Below are 22,218 nucleotides of genomic sequence, written 5' to 3'. Positions count from 1 at the left end.
TGAAAAAAGAATGCAAAATTCTTCACCAATAATTTTTATAATAAGTTGAAATATATTTTATATATTTAGCTGAAGAGAATGGCATGAAATAACTTTATCTCTTTATTTTCACTTTTTTAATATGACTACCAGAAAATTTATAATTACAACTCGCATCTGTTTCTACTGAAATCACCTGTATGGAAGTAGAACAGACATAGACACTTGTCCCAGACCTTTAAAATTACAGAATATTAATTCTCCCAGCTTCTAGAGTAATTTAACTTGAAATCCTCTCAATTTCAGAAAATAAAGGAATAGTGAGGGCCATGATATCATGGTAGACCTGCCCCACTGCTAGCATAGCTGGCTAGGGCCAGGACTGTCACTGATTTATAGCAAGGATTTCCTCATGCTCTGCTCACCATTCTTCTGTCTTGATAAGCCTGACTTGATTTTTTTAAATAGGATGGGGGCGGGGAGATATGAGGGCAGGACATTGACACGGAAACCTGATTAAGAGGGAGGACCTAATACTTGAAAAGAAGGCATAGATCTCCTAGGGCTTGCATATGAAATCACATGGAAATGAGAACATATACACATGAACGTATGTGTGCATGCACATGCACACACGCACACATACACACCTGCTCCTGCTGGCTTTTCATTCATGGCTTCAAAAGATAAATCCAATAGAGTACCGAAAAGGTAATCTATGTAAGTGAGGTTGACATATTGAGATATGATCACTTTGAACACCCTTGTCTCAACTGTTGAGAAACAGTTTTATTTTTCATACTATTTGTTCAACCCTTTAATTAGTATAGGGCTAATCAAGTTATTAAGTTAACTGAAAATAGATCTTAAAAAATAAGAACAGGAATAGGAGAGGGAGGAAGAAAGGTGTAAGTGCAGGTGGGAAGGAGGGTAGGATAGAAAGAAACTATATTCTTAAATTTGTGTTTATGAAATCCATGAAGTTTACCTTAAATAAATATTTTCTAGGTTAAAAAAAAAAGAAATGAAAAAATGCTTTCTCTACATCTGTTCAGATACTATGCTTTTTAGTTCTAATTTATTAATATATCTCATGTTTATTGATTTTCATATGTTGAGCCATCACCGCATCCCAAATGATAAATCTTACTTTGTCTAGGTAAGCATCTTTTCCACGTGTTGTTGAATGTGATTAGCTAGTTTATTGAGAATTTTTGCATATGAGAGTTATTTGTATTCCTATGTTTGTAACAGCTCAATTCACAATAGCTGAGATGAAATCAATTTAGATGCCTATTAACTGAAGACTAGATAAGAAATTGAGGTTTATGGCCGGCACCGCGGCTCACTAGGCTAATCCTCCGCCTTGTGGCGCCAGCACACCGGGTTCTAGTCCCGGTCGGGGCACCGGATTCAGTCCCGGTTGCCTCTCTTCCAGGCCAGCTCTCTGCTGTGGCCCGGGAGTGCAGTGGAGGATGGCCCAAGTTCTTGGGCCCTGCACCCCATGGGAGACCAGGATAAGTACCTGGCTCCTGCCATCGGATCAGTGCAGTGCACCGGCTGCAGCGCACCGGCCTCGGTGGCCATTGGAGGGTGAACCAATGGCAAAAAGGAAGACCTTTCTCTCTGTCTCTCTCACTGTCCACTCTGCCTGTCAAAAAATAAAAAAAAATTAAAAAGAAATTGAGGTTTATATACATGATGGAACACTACTCAGGCATGAAAAGAATAAAACCTGTCTTTTGCAACAAAAGGGATGAAACAGGAGACCCTATTCTTAATCAAATAATTCAGTCCCAAAAAGACAAAGTATATATATATACATATATATATATATATATAAAAATTATACATATACATATATGTCTGATTTGTGGTAACTAATATAGAGAGTAAAAATATAATGTATATCTTGGAATTTGGTTATTGATTAAATCCTTTGTCTACCCTCCTGAGGAATGGTGGACTTTCTACTTATTACTTGTTCAGTTCTTGGTTTAGTGTGGTATTAAGCTTGTGATTATAAAATAAATTTAAAGTAGGTCATTACAAAAATTAAAAGAAAAATAAAAAGAAAGAAGGAGAAAGGGGTAGGAGGGAGGAAGGGAAGCAAAGGGGAAAGTTATTTTCTTAAAGCTGTATATGTAAAATATATGAATTCTGTTCCCTTTATATAAATTTAAAAATAAAAAAGAAAAACTGAAAAAAAGAAAGAAAAAATAAACAGCAATGTACACCTTGGTTTGCACCCAGTGTCTACTGATGCCAGTAGAGAACAGGGGCACTCCCCTGAAGACTGATTAGACAATGTATGCATCAACACGAAGGGTCCCATCCTGACCAGGCATGGAGGGAAAGGCCTATGTACAGGCAGCAAGAGCAAATGTTGGTACTCATCCAGCAAATGAGACCATGCACAGGAAGTACAGGATCCTAAAAATCCCAACAAAACACTTGAGTGAACATCAGCAGAAGAGAATATTTCAGAGTTTGAGGAAAGAGCTGAAACTAAGAGACATAATATTGTCAACAAGCAGGGAAATCACTTGAAGTGAACTTCATCTACCCAGCACATAAAAACTGACTCCTACCAAGATGAGCAGGTGCCTGAAGTCTAGGATCATCAAATAAACACTTACTTGTGCCTGAGGCACCCCATAAACAGACCATTCTTCAAAGCCATATGCAAAACATAGGAGGTAACTGTGTCCCTTCAGATCACTTAAGCCTATATGCAAGAATCAGAACAGGGTGTTTTTAGGATTTCCCAATAAGTAGACACTTGAGAACTAAGATTCTAATTCCAGTTCACCTTGACTTACTGGTCTCTTCAGGCACACCATGAATGTTTTCTCACCAGTTATGTGGGGAAAGTGCAAGCAGAAGGTGACAGGTTTAAGACAGCCTCCATTCTCCTGAGCCAAAGAATTATGGAGCAAAAATAATTTCAACTCATCAGTCTGCATGTGGCAGGAAGAACAGAGCACTCCCTGTCCTGTTCCATCCTGGGTCACTCCTGCAGAACCACCATTTAGCACCAGGGGGCCTTCACCAAAGGCAAAGAATGAGAGTTCCTCTTTTAATTTTTAATTCTCACCACTCTCTTCTTTATTTAAGAGACACTTAAGAGGCTCCTAGCCTAAGCAGTGCTCAACAAACAGTAATACTGAATTAAGTAAAGATGAATCACTTAGTTCATTTGGTACTAAAATGTGGGCTGATGGAGGGAGGTCTGTCATCACCTTGTTTTTCCCTGGGGAACCAGAGTGGTGGGGGAAAGGAATGAGAGAGATCAAGCCCAAGGACCCTCCCCACACTTCCAACAAATCAGACATTCCTGGTTTGGCTCCTGGAAGAGACAACCAAGCTAAAGTGATAGAAATAAAATTATTTTAAAAAGCACATTTGTTTAGAAGGACCAAAAACATTCAACCAAGATACATGAACAAAAACAGTCACTGAAATACTTTTGAATACTGGCTTCTTCATCTCTCAAGCCAGTGTTTTAAACAATTGTCATGGAGCAGAGGATTGACTGGTCATGGTTTGGCCTATTTGCTCACACCAATATTAGCCACCATGATATTTTCAGGGCAATAGTTCATAATTCTTTATTATCTCAGGACTCCAAACAAGCCCTCAAATGGAGCATCCTCAGGAAAATTTCTCCAGTTTTCCTGCATTGTTCATTAAATATGACTAAAGTATTTCTTGCTGCGCCATGGTGTCAACATACTGCCAGGTCAAGGTGCCCACAAGCGGCCATGGTCTCAGCTTCAGGTCCAATTTGTTCTCACCCTCTTTGGTATCACAGCATCACTCCTATAGCCAAAACTACCATTTTGATGAACTATTAGAGTGCAGACATCTCTACAGGAAGCAAAAAATGCCTTCTGTGAAAGCACTGGAAAAAGCTGGACTTTTTCATAGCATTTTCCAATAACTATTTCCAGCATCCAAAGGGGATAGAGTGTCTTTCTTCACCCTCTGGGGATGACCTCAGAAACCCTCTATTCTAGGTATTGTCATCCAATATCCCATGGATCTATTTGCTAACAATGGGGTCCAACCCCCTGGAATACGAAATACAGAATCTCCAGTAATCAACACAGTTTATGTCACAACGCAGGCACTCAACAAATGTTTGACAGATTAATTAGTTCACTAATCACTTACTTTCTGAATAAATACATTTGCAGGTTGCACAGTTTATAAAGAATTTTTCTACTCACTGTCATGCTTAACTACAACATCTATGAAGTCCCCCTAAGGTGGGGTCACAATTACCCAATCTACAGATGGGGATGTGGATGCTGAAAGAAACCAAGTGACTTATGTCACACAAGGGTCGGAGACAGGATATAGTGAACATCCTTACCAACTGTCCCTCATTAGACTCTCTTATCTCAGATAGGGCTCTACTGCATTAGATAAGAGGATTGTTTGCATAATTAGAAATAATCAGTTTTTGAGGCTCCTTGATTCCTAGACCATTGTTTCATGCATATTCCTCTTTGATTTTATTTATTTTTGTCTATATATTTGAGTTTTTAGTGACACACACCAAATAAATATGCTCTATATTATGGGTAAAGAGTTTATCCAGTACTGTACTGGAAAAAATGGGCTCTCTGGGAAGGCAATATTCTTCCTGAACACCAATTGAAAGTGCTCAGGCAGTAAGTGATATGCTCATAATAAGTACACTTCCACCAGGGAAGGTACTACATTTAAATTACCTTTCTGTGACAGGTACTTCACAAATGCAGGCAGCATTTACACTGTGTGGCCAGAATGTGAAAAATGTTGATAGGTATGTGCTGGCAGGAGAGGAAACACTGTTACAACAAAAGGACATTAAATCCTGGCATGTGTGCTAAAAGCAAAACCATCCAAAGCACTCTTCTTCCCCGACCCTGCCATTCCCTTCCCTCTGAAGAGAAAGTAATATGATTTACCCACTCTACAGAAGTCAAAATAAACATGATAGGCAGATCTCATCATTGGGATAGTCTGGCAGCATTTCAGAGCACCTAAGCACTGTTGTGATTGCTTCAAGAGGGAGCAAAATCATTTAGTACACAGGTAGAGATATCTTTGACTATGAACCTTATTCCTTGAAGACTCTCAATCCATGAGTTATAATTGACCTAAGAATTTTAGACTGCAGTTCTCACGCCCCACCTTCAGTCCCAGTCAGAGGAAAGTTTTCGCTGGCGAAAGGGAGAGCTGTGAACATGGCAGCACCTCGGTGGTTCTGGTGCAGCTCTGCGACCATGGCGGTGGCACTGCTGCTCATTTAAGAGGTTCCTTTGGCTTCTGCCCAAAGAAAGACGGAGATGGTGTTATCTGAAAAGGTTAGTCAGCTGATGGAATGGACCAATAAAAGGCCTGTAATAAGAATGAATGGAGACAAGTTTCATCGTCTTGTTAAAGCTCCACCAAGAAATTACTCCGTTATTGTCATGTTCACTGCTCTCCAACTTCATAGACAGTGTGTTGTTTGCAAACAAGCTGATGAAGAATTCCAGATCCTGGCAAACTCTTGGCGATATTCCAGTGCATTTACCAACAGAATATTTTTTGCCATGGTAGATTTTGATGAAGGTTCTGATGTATTTCAAATGCTAAACATGAATTCGGCTCCAACTTTCATCAACTTTCCTGCAAAAGGGAAACCCAAACGGGGCGATACATATGAGTTGCAGGTGCATGGTTTTTCAGCTGAGCAGATTGCCTGGAGGATTGCAGACAGAACTGATGTCAATACTAGAGTAATTGACCCCCAAAATATGCTGGTCCCCTTATGTTGGGATTACTTTTGGCTGTTATTGGTGGACTTGTGGGACTACCTTAGGGATGGTGCTTTTATGTGAAGCTGCTACTTCTGACATGGATATTGGAAAGCGAAAGATAATGTAACGTAGCTGGTATTTCATTGGTTGTATTATTCTTCAGTTGGATGCTGTCAATTTTCAGATCTAAATATCATGGGTATCCATACAGCTTTCTGATGAGTTAAAAGGGATCCAGAGATATGTAGACACTGGAATAATAGAAACTAAAAATGAGAAATATGTGTGTTTGAAAAGAAGAATACAACTTGTGCATTTTGTATTACCTCTTTTTTTTTCAAGTGATTTAAATAGTTAATCATTTAACCAAAGATGTGTAGTGCCTTAACAAGAAATTTCCTGTCAAAATAATGAAGTATTTGGAAATTATTCTCCTTTTAACCTTGTCTTCCTAGTGTACTTTATGGAACATTTAATTTAGTAGAATTAAGTATATCATTAAAAGTTTTTTTTTTTTTAAACTACTTCTTTGTTTTAATTAGAGCAAAGCTGAAAATTGCTTTAGCTAGCTTTTTGTCATTTGATTCTATATTGTCTTATCCCAAGGCGGGAAAAGAAAGTCCTGACCAGATGTTCTGGCATATGCTTATTATGGATAATTACATCATCAGGAATCTGTTATTAGCTCTTCCATCTTTGCAGGGATGTGTATACTTTATCTATATTTCCTTTGGGGTGGAGAAATCACATATGGTGTGTGATCTTCTGAAAACAAAGCACCATTCTTCAGAGTTTGTATCTAGATTTCAGCAAGACTGTTCAGCCCTCCTCCTGTGTCTTTCTTACTGAAATACAGTTCTATCCATGCTTCCTGATAACTGCAAATGTTACAAAGTACCTCTGAATACAGGATTATGATTTTTGCATGAGTGTGGTGTTAACTGCCTTGTATTTGGAAAGATTTTTGATTCATTTCATGTTCTTAATTTTCTTTTATTTAAGATCATCCACACCTAATAAATACATATATAGCTTAGCGTGAAAATCAGTAACTCATAGAATGATCTAAAATGTTTCTGAAAATTTAGAGAGTCTCACTTCTTTGATTTTTACCTAAGAGAAAAATAGATTTGGTTCTGTTTAGAAAAAGGATTCCCTTAGAATGGGAAAAGAAAGAAAATCATGAAATACTGAGTTTTTGTCTCTGTACAAACTGTTTTTTGAAGGTTCTTCTTTTTTTGCTATTATTTTAGCCTTTATTTTCTTTCTCCAAGTGGAGAAACAAAGTAAGAATTTAAAGAGGTTTTGTGGCCGGCGCCATGGCTCAATAGGCTAATCCTCCGACTTGCAGCACTGGCACACTGGGTTCTAGCCCTGGTCAGGGCGCTGGATTCTGTCCCAGTTGTCCCTCTTCCAGGCCAGCTCTCTGCTGTGGTCTGGGAGTGCAATGGAGGATGGCCCAAGTCCTTGGGCCCTGCACCCCATGGGAGACCAGGAGAAGCACCTGGCTCCTGCTAACGGATCAGCACAGTGCGCCGGCCACAGCGTGCCGGCCACAGCAGCCATTGGAGGGTGAACCAATGGCAAAGGAAGACCTTTCTCTCTGTCTCTCTCACTGTCCACTATGCCTGTCAAAATAAAATAAAATAAAGAGGTTTTGTTTTAGTTTTGCCTTTCTGTCTGTGGAAGTAACCATATTTGCTAACCAGATTTCTGTAAAGAATGTTTTTATGGTTATTATGACATCTAACTATAACTTTCCCATAGTTATTGTGGGGAGCAACTCGGACTAGACTAAGTTACTGGAATTAAGACTTATTCTATGCATCTGCTCTCCCACAATATGGCGCTGGGAGAGGAGAAAACAGCTTCTACACAGCTGCCTCCAGTTCAACCAATAAACAGCAGGACCTGCTCCTGATTGGAGGAGAGCAGCGTACTCGGTGTGTGGGTAGCAGAGTTGGGATTGGTGAAGAGGACTATAAAGGAGGAGAGAGACAACATGCACAAGGAACATCTAAGAGGAACACCTGAGGAACACCTGTGCAGCCCCCGAGAGAGCCGGCCGGTGGTGTGCCGCTCCCCCGCGGAAGTGGGGAAAGTGGCTGGGGGAACCGCCCTTCCATGGAGGTGGAAGGGTCGGTAGCCAACCTGGGAAGAACCAGCAGCAAACCCGGGGAGGGCCGAGCAGACAAAAGAACAGCGCAGGGTCCTGTGTCGTTCCTCCACGAAGAGGGGGAGCAACATAATGGTTTCGTGACTCAGATATGAAGCCTAGGCAGGGTTTAGTGTCATTCCTCCATGAAGAGGGGAAGCGACATAATGGTGCCGTGACTCGGATATGAAGCCTAGGCAGGGTTTAGTGTCGTTCCTCCATGAAGAGGGGGAGCGACATAATGGTGTCGTGACTCAGATAGGAAACCCAGGAGGGAAGAAACGGGAAGAAGTGGGAAAATACCAGAGAGAGAGACTAGCAAAGAGCCTAGGGAAAAGCCGGACAGAAAAGGTGCTGGAAGAAGCTATCGAAAGCCTAGGCATAGACTCGGATACGGACTGTGGAAAAGAAGTTAGGATTTAAAGTGAGAGCAAGAAGAAACTTAGACTCAGATACGGACTGCAGGTTGAAAGTGAAAGTGAAACCTAAAAGAAACTTAGACTCGGATATGGACTGTGGGGAGAAGCCAGGAGAAGTGAGAGGGGAATATTGTTGGAAGAAAAGTTAGGAAACATACCAGGTAGAGAAAAATATGTTAGGGAGGATGAAGCCGTGAGTGCAGGCTGAAGCGGAGACGTAAGCTATCTTGGGATTCTTCAAGTCAGCCCGGGGAGCAAAAGGCGAAAATCTGGAACCAGAGGCAGAGACTTGGGCCACCAGGTTGGAATCTGTCAGATTAGCCCGGGGAGCAAAGGACGGGAAGCCAAGCCGAAGGGCGCAGACGTGAGCTGGGTTGAATTCGCCAGGTTATCCCGGGGAACTTGGACTGAATACCGGTGGCGGAAACGTGAGCTGTGCTGTGACTCGTGGAAGCCGCCGCGCGCAGAGAGAGCGCGTGGGGCACAAGTAGATAGGGAATGTGGGGCTAGTGCGAGGCCGTGGTGCGGGCGCGAAGGGGCGCGGAGACCGCGGAGTGCGCGCGCGAAGCGGGGAAGCCGCGCAGATGAGAGAAGTGTGGGCTGAAGCGGCTCAGAGCCAGGAAGCCACGGAGAAGCAGCCTCGGGGTGGGTGCCGGGAGGCCTCAGGGATAAGAGAAACAGAAGTTTAGAATTAAAATGAGAGAAATAGGAATGCTGGTAGATAGAAGTAAAATAGGAGAGATAGGAATGCCCGGAGATAGAGAAATAGAGAAAAATAAGGCCTCCCCTCAACATGGCAATGAGAGAGCTTGGATTCGGTCTACCTGATTAGAGAGGTGGTGAGCACCTGCGGGCGGCTAGCAGCTTATGCGCCGCAGGTCACCCAAGACAGGCACGAATTAACATCAATAAGTCTCTCCACAATACCGCAATGAGAGAGCTTGGATTCTGTCTGCCTGATTAGTAGGACGATAAGCACCTGTGGGTGGCTGCAGGTCACCGAAGACAAGCACATTATCAACACCAATAAGTCTCCCCACAAGACGGCAATGAGAGGGCTTGGATTCGGTTTGCCTGATTGCTAGAGCTTGTAAGCACCTGCAGGCAGTTCTAGCAGAGCAGAGCATGCGCTGCAGGGCACCGAACACAGGCACACATCAGCGCCTAAAAACCTCCTCACAACATGGTGAAGAGAGGACCTGGATTCGGTTTGCCTGATTGATAGGGCTTGTAAGAACCTGTGGGCAACTCTAGCAAGCAGAGCAGAGTGTGTGCCGCGGGGCACTGAAGACAGGCACGTATCAACGCCAAAAAATAAAAAGAAAGGGGGATCTGTGGGGAGCAACTCGGACTAGACTAAGTTACTGGAATTAAGACTTATTCTATGCATCTGCTCTCCCACAATATGGCGCTGGGAGAGGAGAAAACAGCTTCTACACAGCTGCCTCCAGTTCAACCAATAAACAGCAGGACCTGCTCCTGATTGGAGGAGAGCAGCGTACTCGGTGTGTGGGTAGCAGAGTTGGGATTGGTGAAGAGGACTATAAAGGAGGAGAGAGACAACATGCACAAGGAACATCTAAGAGGAACACCTGAGGAACACCTGTGCAGCCCCCGAGAGAGCCGGCCGGCGGTGTGCCACTCCCCCGCGGAAGTGGGGAAAGTGGCTAGGGGGAACCGCCCTTCCATGGAGGTGGAAGGGTCGGTAGCCAACCTGGGAAGAACCAGCAGCAAACCCAGGGAGGGCCGAGCAGGCAAAAGAACAGCGCAGGGTCCTGTGTCGTTCCTCCATGAAGAGGGGGAGCGACATAATGGTGCCGTGACTCGGATATGAAGCCTAGGCAGGGTTTAATGTCGTTCCTCCATGAAGAGGGGGAGTGACAGTTATGAAATGTATAAATTAAAAAAAAAAAGAATTTTAGACTGCAGTCTTCCAATAACGTTAATAGTTCCTTAGGGTATATTTTGGTTACAATGTTAACACTGGCTGATACACTCAGCCAACTGATGCAAACCCCATCTGCCTTTGGCTCATGGGGAAAAAGTATAATTGATGGGACAGAAGTGCCTCAAAGGCAAATTGAGGTCATCCTCTGTCAGAAAAAACAATGGCAATTTGAGCTGGGGCAATCAGATTCCACAGTGTTGTCAAAGATAAGCAACCCTGCTTATTTATTACCAACTTGGCAGAAACCATTAAAGCATGTGTACAAAGTACATTTTTTAAAGATAAATTTATTTATGTATTTATTTGAAAGAGTTACAGAGAGGCAGAGGCAGAGAGAGAGAAGTCTTCTATCCACTGGTTCACTCCCCAAATGACTGCAACAGCCAGCACTATGCTGATCTGAAGCCAGGAGCTTCCTCCAGGTCTCCCATGTGGGAGCAGGGGCCCATGGACCTGGGCCATTATCTACTGTTTTCCCAGGCCACAGCTTCATTGGAAATGGAGGAGCTGGGACTTGAACTGGTGCCCATATGGGATGCCAGCACAGCAGGTGGTGGCTTTACCCACTAGGCCACAGTGCTGGCACTGCAAAGTACTTTTCATCTCACAGCTGAAAATCCAGACAGTAGTGTATCAAATGATTCATGATGCATTAATTCCAGGTTTGTTTGTTTTGACAGGCAGAGTGGACAGTGAGAGACAGAGACAGAGAGAAAGGTCTTCCTTTGCCATTGGTTCACCCTCCCATGGCCGCTGTGGCCAGCACACCGCGGTGATCCGAAGGCAGGAGCCAGGTGCTTCTCCTGGTCTCCCCTGGGGTGTAGGGCCCAAGCACTTGGGCCATCCTCCACTGCACTCCCTGGCCACAGCAGAGAGCTGGCCTGGAAGAGGGACAACTGGACAAAATCCGGTGCCCAGACCGGGACTAGAACCTGGTGTGCCAGTGCCGGTAGGTGGAGGATTAGCCTGTTGAGCCACGGCGCCAGCCTAATTCCAGGTTTTAACACACCAGACTTCATATAAAGGAGCTATGGTCTTCCTAGGAATCTAAAACAGAGCAGCTGTAATTTAGCTCTCTGAAGACTGGAGATCAATGTTGAAAGTAACCCAATAGATACTGTTTGTAGCTATAGGGATCCTGAGAATGAAGGAAGCACAACATGCAATTTAAATGATGTTTAAATGAAAAAGCAGGGGCTGGTGCTGTGGCTCACTTGGTTAATTCTCCACCTGTGGCACCGGCATCCCATATGGGCACCAGGTTCTAGTCCTGGTTGCTCCTCTTCCAGTCCAGCTCTCTGCTGTGGCTTGGGAAGGCAGTGGAGGATGGCCCAAGTGCTTGGGCCCCTGCACCCACATGGGAACCCAGGAGGAAGCACCTGGCTCCTGGCTTCGGATCAGTGTAGCTCTGGCTATAACGGCCATTTGGGAAGTAAACCAGTGGAAGGAAGATCTCTCTCTCTCTCTCTCTCTCTCTCTCTCTCTCTCTCTATCTCTCTCTCTAACTCTGTCAAATAAAATATATAAATAAATGAAAAAGCTGACACTCCAGTACAGTCACTCTGGGCTCAATTTTCCAGAAGAAAAATGAGGAGATGCATGGAATCAGTGTTGCAGGCTTGCCTGGGAGATTGCTTTCTTGCAGCAAGAAGAAAAACACAAAGAAAATATGGAGCTCAAAATTCCCTGTGGAGTGAGAACAATGCCTGAATCAGCCTTGCACATCTGAAAATCATTTCTGTTGTATTAGAATACTCTGCTCTAAAGAGACAGGATGGCACTTCACAAAGTCAGGGAAGCTGAAGGGGGCACTATAGGAAAATATTGCTTCAGGGACAGAAATGAAAGCCTTAATTTAGGGTAGAGGGCAGGAATGAAGTCTTCCCATTTATGGAGAAATAGCTAGGGTTTGGGCACTACCAATATTTAGATAATTTCTTTTTTAAAAAAAAGATATATTTATTTACTTCAAAGTCAGAGTTACAGGGAGGGGTGAGGCAGAGAAAGAGAGGTCTTCCATCCCCTGGTTCACTCCCCAATTGGCCGCAATGGCCGGAGCTGCACCTATGCAAAGCCAGGAGCCAGGAGCTTCTTCCAGGTCTCGCATGTGGATGCAGGGGCTGAAGGACTTGAGCCCTCTTGTACTGCTTTCCCAGGCCATAGCAGAGAGCTGGATGGGAAGAGGAGCAGCATCCATACAGGATGTTGGCACAGCAGGCAGCAGCTTTACCCACTACAACACAGCACCAGCCCCATATTTGGATAATTTTCAAGCAGGCAGAGACCAATACATAAAGTGAAACAAGGGTGTAAGAAAATGAGGTTCAGGAGATTCCCAGTGGAATCCCTTCATTTTACAGCAAGATATTAATAAATCAAATTACAGCTCAAATTTTACTATTACTTCTCTATACTTTCTTTTTTAAAAAAATTTATTTAATGAATATAGATTTCCAAAGTAAAGCTTATGGACTACATTGGCTTCCCCCACTCCCCCCCCGATGACTTCCCTCCCACCCACAACCCTCCCCTTTCCCACTCTCTCTCCCCTTCCATTCAAATCAAGATTCATTTTCAATTTTCTATATATACAGAAGATCAGTTTAGTATATATTAAGTAAAGATTTCAACAGTTTACACCCACATAGAAACACAAAGTGAAATATACTGCTTGAGTACTCATTATAGCATTAAATCTCAATGTACAGCGCATTAAGGACAGAGATCCTATATGACGTGTAAGCGCACAGTGACTCCTGTTGTTGACTTTACAAATTGACACTCCTCATTATGGCATCAGTAATCTCCCTATGCTCCAGTCATGAGTTTCCAAGGCTTTGGAAGCCTTTTGAGTTCTCTGACTCTTATCTTGTTTAGACAAGGTCATAGTCAAAGTGGAGGTTCTCTCCTTCCTTCAGAGAAAGGTACCTCCTTCTTTGAAGACCTGTTCTTTCCACTGGGATCTCACTCACAGAGATCTTTCATTTAGGTCTTTTTTTTTTTTTGCCAGAGTGTCTTGGCTTTCCATGCCTGAAATACTCTCATGGGCTTTTCAGCCAGATCCGAATGCCTTGAAGGCTGATTCTGAGGCCAGAGTGCTGTTTAGGACATCTGCCATTCTATGAGTCTGCTGTGTATCTCGCTTCCCATGTTGGATCACTCTCCCCTTTATTTATTCTATCGGTTAGTGTTAGCAGGTACTAGACTTGTTTATGCGCTCCCTTTGACTCTTAGTCCTTTCATTATGATCAATTGTGAACTGAAATTGATCACTTGGACTAGTGAGATGGCATTGGTACATGCCACCTTGATGGGATTGAATTGGAATCCCATGGTATGATTCTAACTCTACAATTTGGGGCAAGTAAGCTTGAGCATGCCCCAAATTGTACATCTCTTCCCTCTCTTATTCCCACTCTTATGTTTAACAGCGATCACATTTCAGTTAAATTTCAACACTTAAGAATAACTGTGTATTAATTACAGAATTAAACCAGTCATATTAAGTGGAACAGACAAAATAATACTAAGAGGGATATTGGTCTATAATTTTCTTTCAGTGCTGCATCTTTCTCTGGCTTAGGGATTAAGGTGATGCTGGCTTCATAGAAAGAATTTGGGAGGATTCCCTCTTTTTTGATTGTTCTGAATAGTTTGAGAAGAAATGGGATTAGTTCTTCTTTAAATGTCTGGTAGAATTCAGCAGTGAATCCATCTGGTCCTGGGCTTTTCTTTGTTGGGAGGGCCTTTACTACTGTTTCAATTTCTGTTTCAGTATGGGTCTATTTAGGTTTTCGATGTCTTCATGGTTCAATTTTCGTAGATTGCATGTGTCCAGGAATCTATCCATTTCTGATAGGTTTTCCTGTTTGCTGGCATACAAGTCCTTGTAGTAATTTCTGATGATTCTTTTTATTTCTGTGGTGTCTGTTGTTACGTTTCCTTTTTCATCTCTGATTTTATTGATTTGGGTCTTTTCTCTTCTTTTTTTAGTTAGTTGGGCCAATGGGGTGTCAATTTTGTTTATTTTTTCAAAAAACCAGCTCCTCGCTTGGCTGATTTTTGTAATTTTTTTTGCATTCAATCCTGTTGATTTCTTCTCTGATTTTAATTATTTCTCTTCTCCTACTAGATTTGGGTTTGGTTTGCTGCAGTTTTTCTAGGTCCTTGAGATGCGCTGAAAGCTCATTTATTTGGTACCTTTCCAATTTCTTGATATAGGCACCTATTGCTATAAACTTGCCTCTCAATATTGCTTTTCCTGTATCCCCTAAGTTTTGATATGTTGTGTTGTTATCCTCATTTACTTCCAGAAAGTTTTTGATTTCTCTTTTGATTTCTTGAATGACCCAGCGTTCATTCAGGAGCATGTTGTTCAGTCTCCATGTGTTTGCATACTTTCTGGGGTTTCCTGAGTTGCTAATTTCCAGCTTCATTCCACTGTGGTCTGAGAAGCTGCATGGTATAATTCTAATTCTTTTAAATTTGCTGAGACTTGCTTTATGGCCTAGTATGTGATCAATCCTAGAGAAGGTTCCATGCACTGCTGAGAAGAATGTGAAGTCTTTAGATGTAGGATTGAAAGTTCTGTAGATATCTGTTAGATCCATTTGGGCAATAGTGTCAATTAAATCTGCTGTTTCCTTGTTGATCTTCTGTCCGGATGATCTATTTCTGAGAGTGGAGTATTGAAGTCCCCCAGTACTATTGTATTGGAATCTAAATCTCCCTTTAAGTCCCTTAACATATCTTTTAAGTAGACCGGTGCCCTGTAATTAGGTGCATATACATTTATAATAGTTACATCTTCCTGTTGAATTGAACCCTTAATCATTATATAGTGCCCCTCTTTGTCTCTCTTAACAGTTTTTGTATTAAAGTTTATTTTGTCTGATATTAATATGGCTACACCTGCTTTTTTTTGGTTTCTGTTGGCATGGAATATCTTTTTCCAACCTTTCACTTTCAGTCTCATGCATCTTTGTTAAGAGAGATGTGTTTCTCGTAGGCAACAAATAGTTGGGTTTTGTTCCTTGAGCGAATCAGCCAATCGGTGTCTTTTAACTGAAGAGCTAAGTCCATTAATATTTCATGTGACTATTGATATGCAGTGACTTTGCCTGACATTTTCCAGGAGACATTTTCTAGTATATGCTTTGAGCTTCCCATGCTCTTTTACTTGTAGGTGCTCTTCCTTTACCTTCTTTCATATTGATGGCCATGTTTCTGTGTTTCTGAGTGTAGCACATCTTTAAGTGTCTTTTGCAGGGCCGGACGAGTGGCCACAAAGTCTTTCAATTTCTGTTTGCTATGAAAGGTCTTTATTTCCCCGTCATTCGCAAATGAGAGCTTAGCAGGATATAATATTCTCGGCTGGCAATTTTTCTCTCTTAGCACCTGTGCTATGTTTCGGCGTTCCCTCCTAGCCTGTAGTGTCTCTGATGAGAAGTCTGCTGTGAGTCTGATTGGAGATCCTCTGAGAGTAATCCGACGTTTCTCTTTTGCACATTTTAGGATCTTTTCTTTATGTTTCACTGTGGTGAGTTTAATTACAACGTGTCGTGGTGGGATTTCTTTTGGTCATGTTTTTTGGGGGTTCTATGAGCTTCCTGTACTAGGATGTCTCTGTCCTTCTCCAAACCTGGAAAGTTCTCTGCTAGTATCTCACTAAAAAGGCCTGCTAATCCTTTCTCTCTCTCCATGCCTTCAGGAACTCCTAGAACTCGAATGTTGGTTTTTTTAATAGCATCCTGTAGATTCCCAACAATATTTTTTAGATTTCTAATTGCCTCTTCTTTTCTTTGGTTTGACTGTATGTTTTCCTGTACTCTGTCTTCTAAGTCCGATATTCTCTCTTCTGCTTCACCCATTCTGTTTTTAAGGCTCTCTAATGTGTTTGTCATTTGATCTATTGAGCTCTTCATTTCATTTTGATTTCTCTTCACTATCACACTTTCCTGTTCTACTAGTTTCTGAGTTTCATTTTGATTCTTCCTTAAAATTTCATTTTCATGAGAGAGATTTTCAATCCTGTCCAATAAAGATTTCTGTAGTTCAAGGATTTGCTTTTGAAAACTTCTAAATGTTCTTATCATAAATTTTTTGAAATCCGTATCTTGCATTTCTTCTATCTCATCATCTTCATAATCTTGGCTTGGGGTGTTTTGTTTATTTGGAGGCATCAGAGTGTCATCATTGATCTTGTTCCCTCGATTTTTGTGTTTGTTGCTTGGCATAGTTAATTCTTCTTCCCTCACTGTGTGTGTGTTTTTTTTTTATACTATGTCTGTGTTAAGTGGACTGCCTGCTGTTGGAGGAGCCTTGGAGGCTTGAGATGGGTGTGGCCTGAGAGCTCTGCTTGGTTCTTCTGGGTTATGGGTGTGCAAAAGTGACACTCTCAGGTTATGCATGGTAAATCTTTCTTTTATTTATTTATTTTATTTTTTATTCAGGAGGTAAGTAATACTGCACGGCTGTGCAGAATTGATGGTATTTAGCTTCCGATCTCTGGCTTCTACCCAAAGAGTCTGTGCAGGCTCTGTTTCTCCTCTGGACTCCCACTGGGTTGCCTAGGCTACTGAATTGTAGCGACTTAGTTCCTTAGCTCTCCCCTGTTGTTATGTATATCCAGAGTGTGGCCTGCTCTTTGTCTCTTGCTCACCTTTGCAAGGTGGGCGGAGAGAGAAACTAGAGAGAAACTCATCTGTACCAGTAGCCCCCCACCTTTTTTTCCTTCTCTCCTGTAGTCAGTCTGGTGAACTTTCCTGCTCCTCTCTAGATTCTGACCACCATTTCTCCGCCAATGTCTCAGGTTTCTGAGCTCACCTCCCCTTCCAGCGCCAATGTTTGGAGCCCTGGGCATCCCTGTTCTCCCCGCTGGTTTCTGTGTGACATCCACTCCCCTTCCTGGACTGGTGCGCAGACCCTGTGGCTCCCGCAGCTCAGCTTCTGCGCGGTGGGCGACCTTGTTCTCCCAGTAGGTCCTCCGAGTCACAGCCACTAGATCCGGAAGAGTTTCCTCTGCAATTTTTTCCTGATCCTTTTTCTGAGGCTACCGTAACTCCACTTTTATTAAACTAAATTTTCATGGACTATCAGTGCATGCCCTCACTATTCTGCCATCTTGGCTCTGCCTCTTCTCTATACTTTCAAGAAAAAAATTATTTACACTTGCAGAGGACTACATTAACTTGGGGTTGTACATAGGGAGATGGATTTGCATCTGCCAAGGAATTACACCTGTGAAAAGACTAAGTCCTGCACCTGAAAAAAAAGCATACTTTCAGACTTTGTAAGGTGAGACCTGATAAAATTCAAATCAGAAAGGAGGGACTGGATCAGGATAGGCAGATAACCAAGCCTGACCTCATATGCAAAGATAGGAATTAAGAGGAGATGCCTTAGCAAAGCAAATGTGATGAATAGTGAGCAAAGAGAAGTGGAAGCAGAGCATCATAGTGAGAAAATGACCAGTAATAAAAAGGAAGAACACTGGGATCACTTTGGGTGATGTGAGATATTTTCAGGTATAAGAGAATTTCTATTTCTAGGCAGCTTATCAAAAATATCATAAAAGAGTCTCAAATTTAATTGAGTGACGGTTTGTGGGTTATTTGTGGCTCCCTGAAAGGTAGTGGGACCTTCCCTATATAGTAGTATCTGAGAAGTACCTGGATCAGAATCAGGTGGATCTTGTGATGCACCAAGTAGGCACAGGAGTCTGCACTTAACACAGCTCCTAAGGTATTTCTTCTTTGCTTGTTTGGGAGCAACTATGCTTGAGCAAGTGGTGGAGAAATAATTTACCAATGCCTACCAAAGGGGCACTCTCAAGGAAACATCAGATATTTTATCATTCATTTAACTTCTAATTGGATCTCTGCAGATGGTTTCATGACAAGAACACTGCATTAAGAATTGGCCACCTTTGAATTTGGACCTGCAGACATATCAAATTGTTCAGGAGAACCAGATTCTCAGACTCTTTTACCTGTGTCGCCACATAGAGGAGCAAGGCCATCATCAGTGAACCATAGAAAGGAATGTAGTGATAGGAAAATATGGTGAGTCTTATCACAATTGAGACAATAAAGAAAAAGGCACTTGACCAAGGAAGAGGACTGAATAAAACCAGTATCTGAAAGCTTCATTAAATCTTCATTAAGGGGCTGGCACTGTGGCATAGTGGGTAAAGCTGCCATCTACAGTGCCAGCATCCCCTATGGGTGCCAGTTTTAGTCCTGGCTGCTCCAATTCTTATCCAGCTCTCTGTTATGGCCTGGGAAATCAGTAGAGGATGGCCCAAGTCCTTGGGCCCTGCACCCCTTGAAGCTCCAAAAGAGGCTCCTGGCTTTGGATTGGCACAGCTCTGGCCATTGCAGCCAATTGGGGGAGTGAAACAGTGAATGGAAGAGCTCTCTTTCTCTATCTTCCTTTCTCTCTCTCTCTCTGCGTAGCTCTGACTTTCAAATAAATAAATAAATAAATCTTTTTTAAAAATCACCATTAAAAGGCAAGTGTCCTCAGTTCTGTTCATTGGCCTCTGCAAACACCATCCAGAAATGGAATTTACAAAGTTGAGCAAAAGAAACAGTAATCCCCACCCCACCCCCCAAACTCATGGAAAGATGAAATAGAATCAAATGAAAAAAATAGAGGAGTCTGTGAACATTAGTAATTACCAACTAGTCAGAGAATTCAGCAAGTGCCCAGCCCTCTGCTTTTTCCTGATTGTCTCTTGGACTCCTACACAGTAAGTTCCAGAAATAGTGGATAAGTTGGAAGAGATCATAACAAGTTTGCTCATAGCCTACTTTCAAAACTTCCCACTGGGCAACAGACAATATACTTGTTGATATAACCCCCAAAAGAGTCATTACAGGTATGGAGACCTTTAATTAAGCCAGGCTGATAACACAATATTTCTTCCTCATTTTCTTCAAGGTAGATTAATTAAGAATAACAATTTTGACCACTCTCCCTAAGTGTATTCCATATGCTTGGGCAGTAAGAAAAGAACATGTATTTGTTTAAAAAGACTTATTTGTTTATTTCAAAGTCAAAGTTGAGAGAGAAAGAGACAGAGAGAGAGAGATACTGATTTTTCCATCTACTGGTTCACTCCCCAAATGACTGCAACAGCAGCACTGGGCCAGCCTGAAGCCAGGAAGTTTTTCCAGATCTCCCATATGGGTGATAAGGGCCAAATACTTGGGCCATTTTTTGCTGCTTTTCCAAGACCATTAGCAGGGATCTGGGTAGGAAATTGAGCAACTGGAACTTGGACCTTTGCCCATCAGGTATGCTACCAAAACGGGTGGAAGCTTAATCTGCTATATACCACAATGCCAGCCCCAGAAAACAACTATTCAATATTCTTCCATGTGATCCTTAACCTCATTTTCCATCTAAGTTGAAGGAAGTTTATAATTTTTCAGCAGAGATTGACGAGCTCTATATGGTATCTCTGAGCTACAGATTTTAACATAAGAAAATTAGATCTTTATGGAGTTGGAATCTACAACTTCCACCTTTTAATTTCTAAGTCACCCAACCTAAATTTTAATATTCTACAAAAAATATTAAACAGTACCTAGACACAAAGTTGTAGGCTCAAAAATGCCTAAAACTCCAGTTATTGTGGAAAACACAAATCTTTCATCTATCCAGGAAATGTCCCAAACCTTGTGATTAGAGGAAGAAAACAGAAGATGCAAGGTGGCTGAATAGGAAAAAGCTGTGCTGATTTAGACCATGGGAATAAAAAGGGAGGAACCACGTTCCCAGGGGACAGTTACAAAGAATTTTGCTCTGGAAATTCTACAGAAAGAAGAGAGACCCCATGGAGCAGCAGAGGTGGTACAATCACACAACAGGGAGCAGGACATTGCCAATGACTCCTACAGCCAGTGGGCTGGGGAGCAGGGACACCATTTCTAAAAGCAAGGTGAGAGGAACTGTGGCAGTCCATATCACTGATAATACTGCCTTAGAAAGAACCTCACAGACCCCACTGACCTGATTTTGGACTGGAGCACTAGTGGGAGGGAGAGGGGATGACAACCAAATCCCATGAAAGGAGAGCATATTGCTTTCCTTACATCACCCCACAAGGTGTCCAGTAACTATCAGGGAAGTGGTGCCATCTTAATAAAGTGAATAGAGACTGTTGCAGCCCATATGTACCTGCTGGATTTTATAGGAAGAATAAATTTGTGGTCCCCACTGAATTTCACTGTGGCCTGGAGGGATGCTGTGGGTGGGGCACCCACTTAAGATTGTAAAATGCTCCCATCCCCTCATTCTATCAAGGTGCCTGGACTCAATGTGCAAAGGAACAGCACCAATCAAATTCTATTAGGCATGTGGCTAGCTTTAGGAATACTGTGGCTCTCTCCATGGATGGGAGAGGCTCATAGGGCTGAGAGTGGATCCCCTGCTCTCTGCAACTGTGGGAGCCATGCACCCTGTGACTGTGATAACACCAGCCAACATGATCACAACTCTCTCCCTCCTGACAGTACAGGAAATCCACCAACCCTAATTTGGGAGACACTCTGAGCTCTTGTCCCATCCTCAAGCACTGGCTGAAACCCCATGGCCCCACCCAGCACACACTTTGTATATGTGAAGGAGCAGACACTCCACTAAATCAAGAGGCATATTTAAAAGATAAAAGCCTTAAGAGGAGGAAACCAACAAGTGTTTCCACAAATGCCTAAAAATAAATGTTGAAATACAAGAAGCATGAACAAGGGAGACAACATGACACATACAACGTTTCACTATTAGAATGTGAAAATGAAGAGGGTGATGAATTGCCTGAAAAGGAATTCATAAGATCACAAGATTACTTATAACACAGAGAATCAAATATTTTAGTTAAATCCATACATGACATGGTGAGCAATTATGGTATCATATAGAGATACTGAAGAGAAATCAAACTGAAAATACTAGAAATGAAGGATTTGATATGTCAAACAAAAAATATAGTGGAAAGCCTTAAAAACTTGTTGAGGCAGAAGGATGAAAATCTGAGCTTGATGACAAAGCCTTATAAATAGCTCAGAAAAAATAGAAAAAAATTAGAAAAACTGAAAATAATGTCTGAAACTTGTGGGAGGCTATCAATCAACCAAACATATGTCTGAGGAGTTGCTGAAGGTGTGGAATGAGAGATTGATTAGAAGGCCTATTCAGTAAAAATAATAGCAGAAAAATCCCCTAAATTGGAGAAAGATGGGGACATCCAAGTATAGGAAGCACAAAGAACTCCTGAAAGCAATTATCAGAAAATACTGTAACACAATGTAAATTTTCAAAAGTAAAACATGAGGAAAATGTCTTAAAATGTGCAAAAGAAAAACACTAGATTACCTTGAAAGGATCTACAATTTGATTGACAGCTGATTTCTCCTCAGAAAATCTATAGCCTAGGAGATCATGGAGAGATAGTCCAAGTACTTAAAAAAAACTGTCAACTGCCAATCTAGAATACTGTACACTGCAAAGCTCTCATTTATGAATGAAGGTGAAGTAAAGACCTTTCAAAGCAAACAGAGTTTGTCAGCAAACAGCTTCACAAATGATACTTAAGGATGTGCTACATACAGAAACAGAGAAAGCCACATCAAGAAAGAATGTAAAGGCAGAAAATCTAGTAAAAGTATAATAGAAATCCAAATCAAATAATAGGAATATTTATGGGAAATGGCAAGAACAAACTGATACTTATTGATAATAATCTTGAATGTAAATGGCCTAAATTCTAAAATTAAATACACAGCCTGATTGAATCAATTTTAGAAAGGACCCATCTATTGGCTCTGTACAAAAAAAACAAATCTCATCAACAAAAATATACACAGACTGAAAGTGAAATGATGGAAAAAGTTATTCCACACTAAAAAGCCAAAGAAA

At 41.9% G+C, this 22,218-nt stretch overlaps 1 pseudogene; it reads left to right on the top strand.

The window, feature by feature from the left end:
• The first annotated feature begins 5,180 nt into the window (after positions 1–5,180).
• Positions 5,181–6,260, top strand: LOC149119452 (dolichyl-diphosphooligosaccharide--protein glycosyltransferase subunit MAGT1 pseudogene; annotated as a pseudogene).
• Positions 6,261–22,218: the final 15,958 nt, after the last annotated feature.

The sequence above is a fragment of the Oryctolagus cuniculus genome, chromosome Y (genome assembly GCF_051225735.1).
Source record: "Oryctolagus cuniculus isolate XC-2025 breed Fujian yellow rabbit chromosome Y, ASM5122573v1, whole genome shotgun sequence".
NCBI classification, from domain to species: domain Eukaryota; kingdom Metazoa; phylum Chordata; class Mammalia; order Lagomorpha; family Leporidae; genus Oryctolagus; species Oryctolagus cuniculus.
The sequence above is the reverse complement of the archived record's forward strand: the minus strand, read 5'-3'. Positions and strand labels throughout refer to the sequence as shown.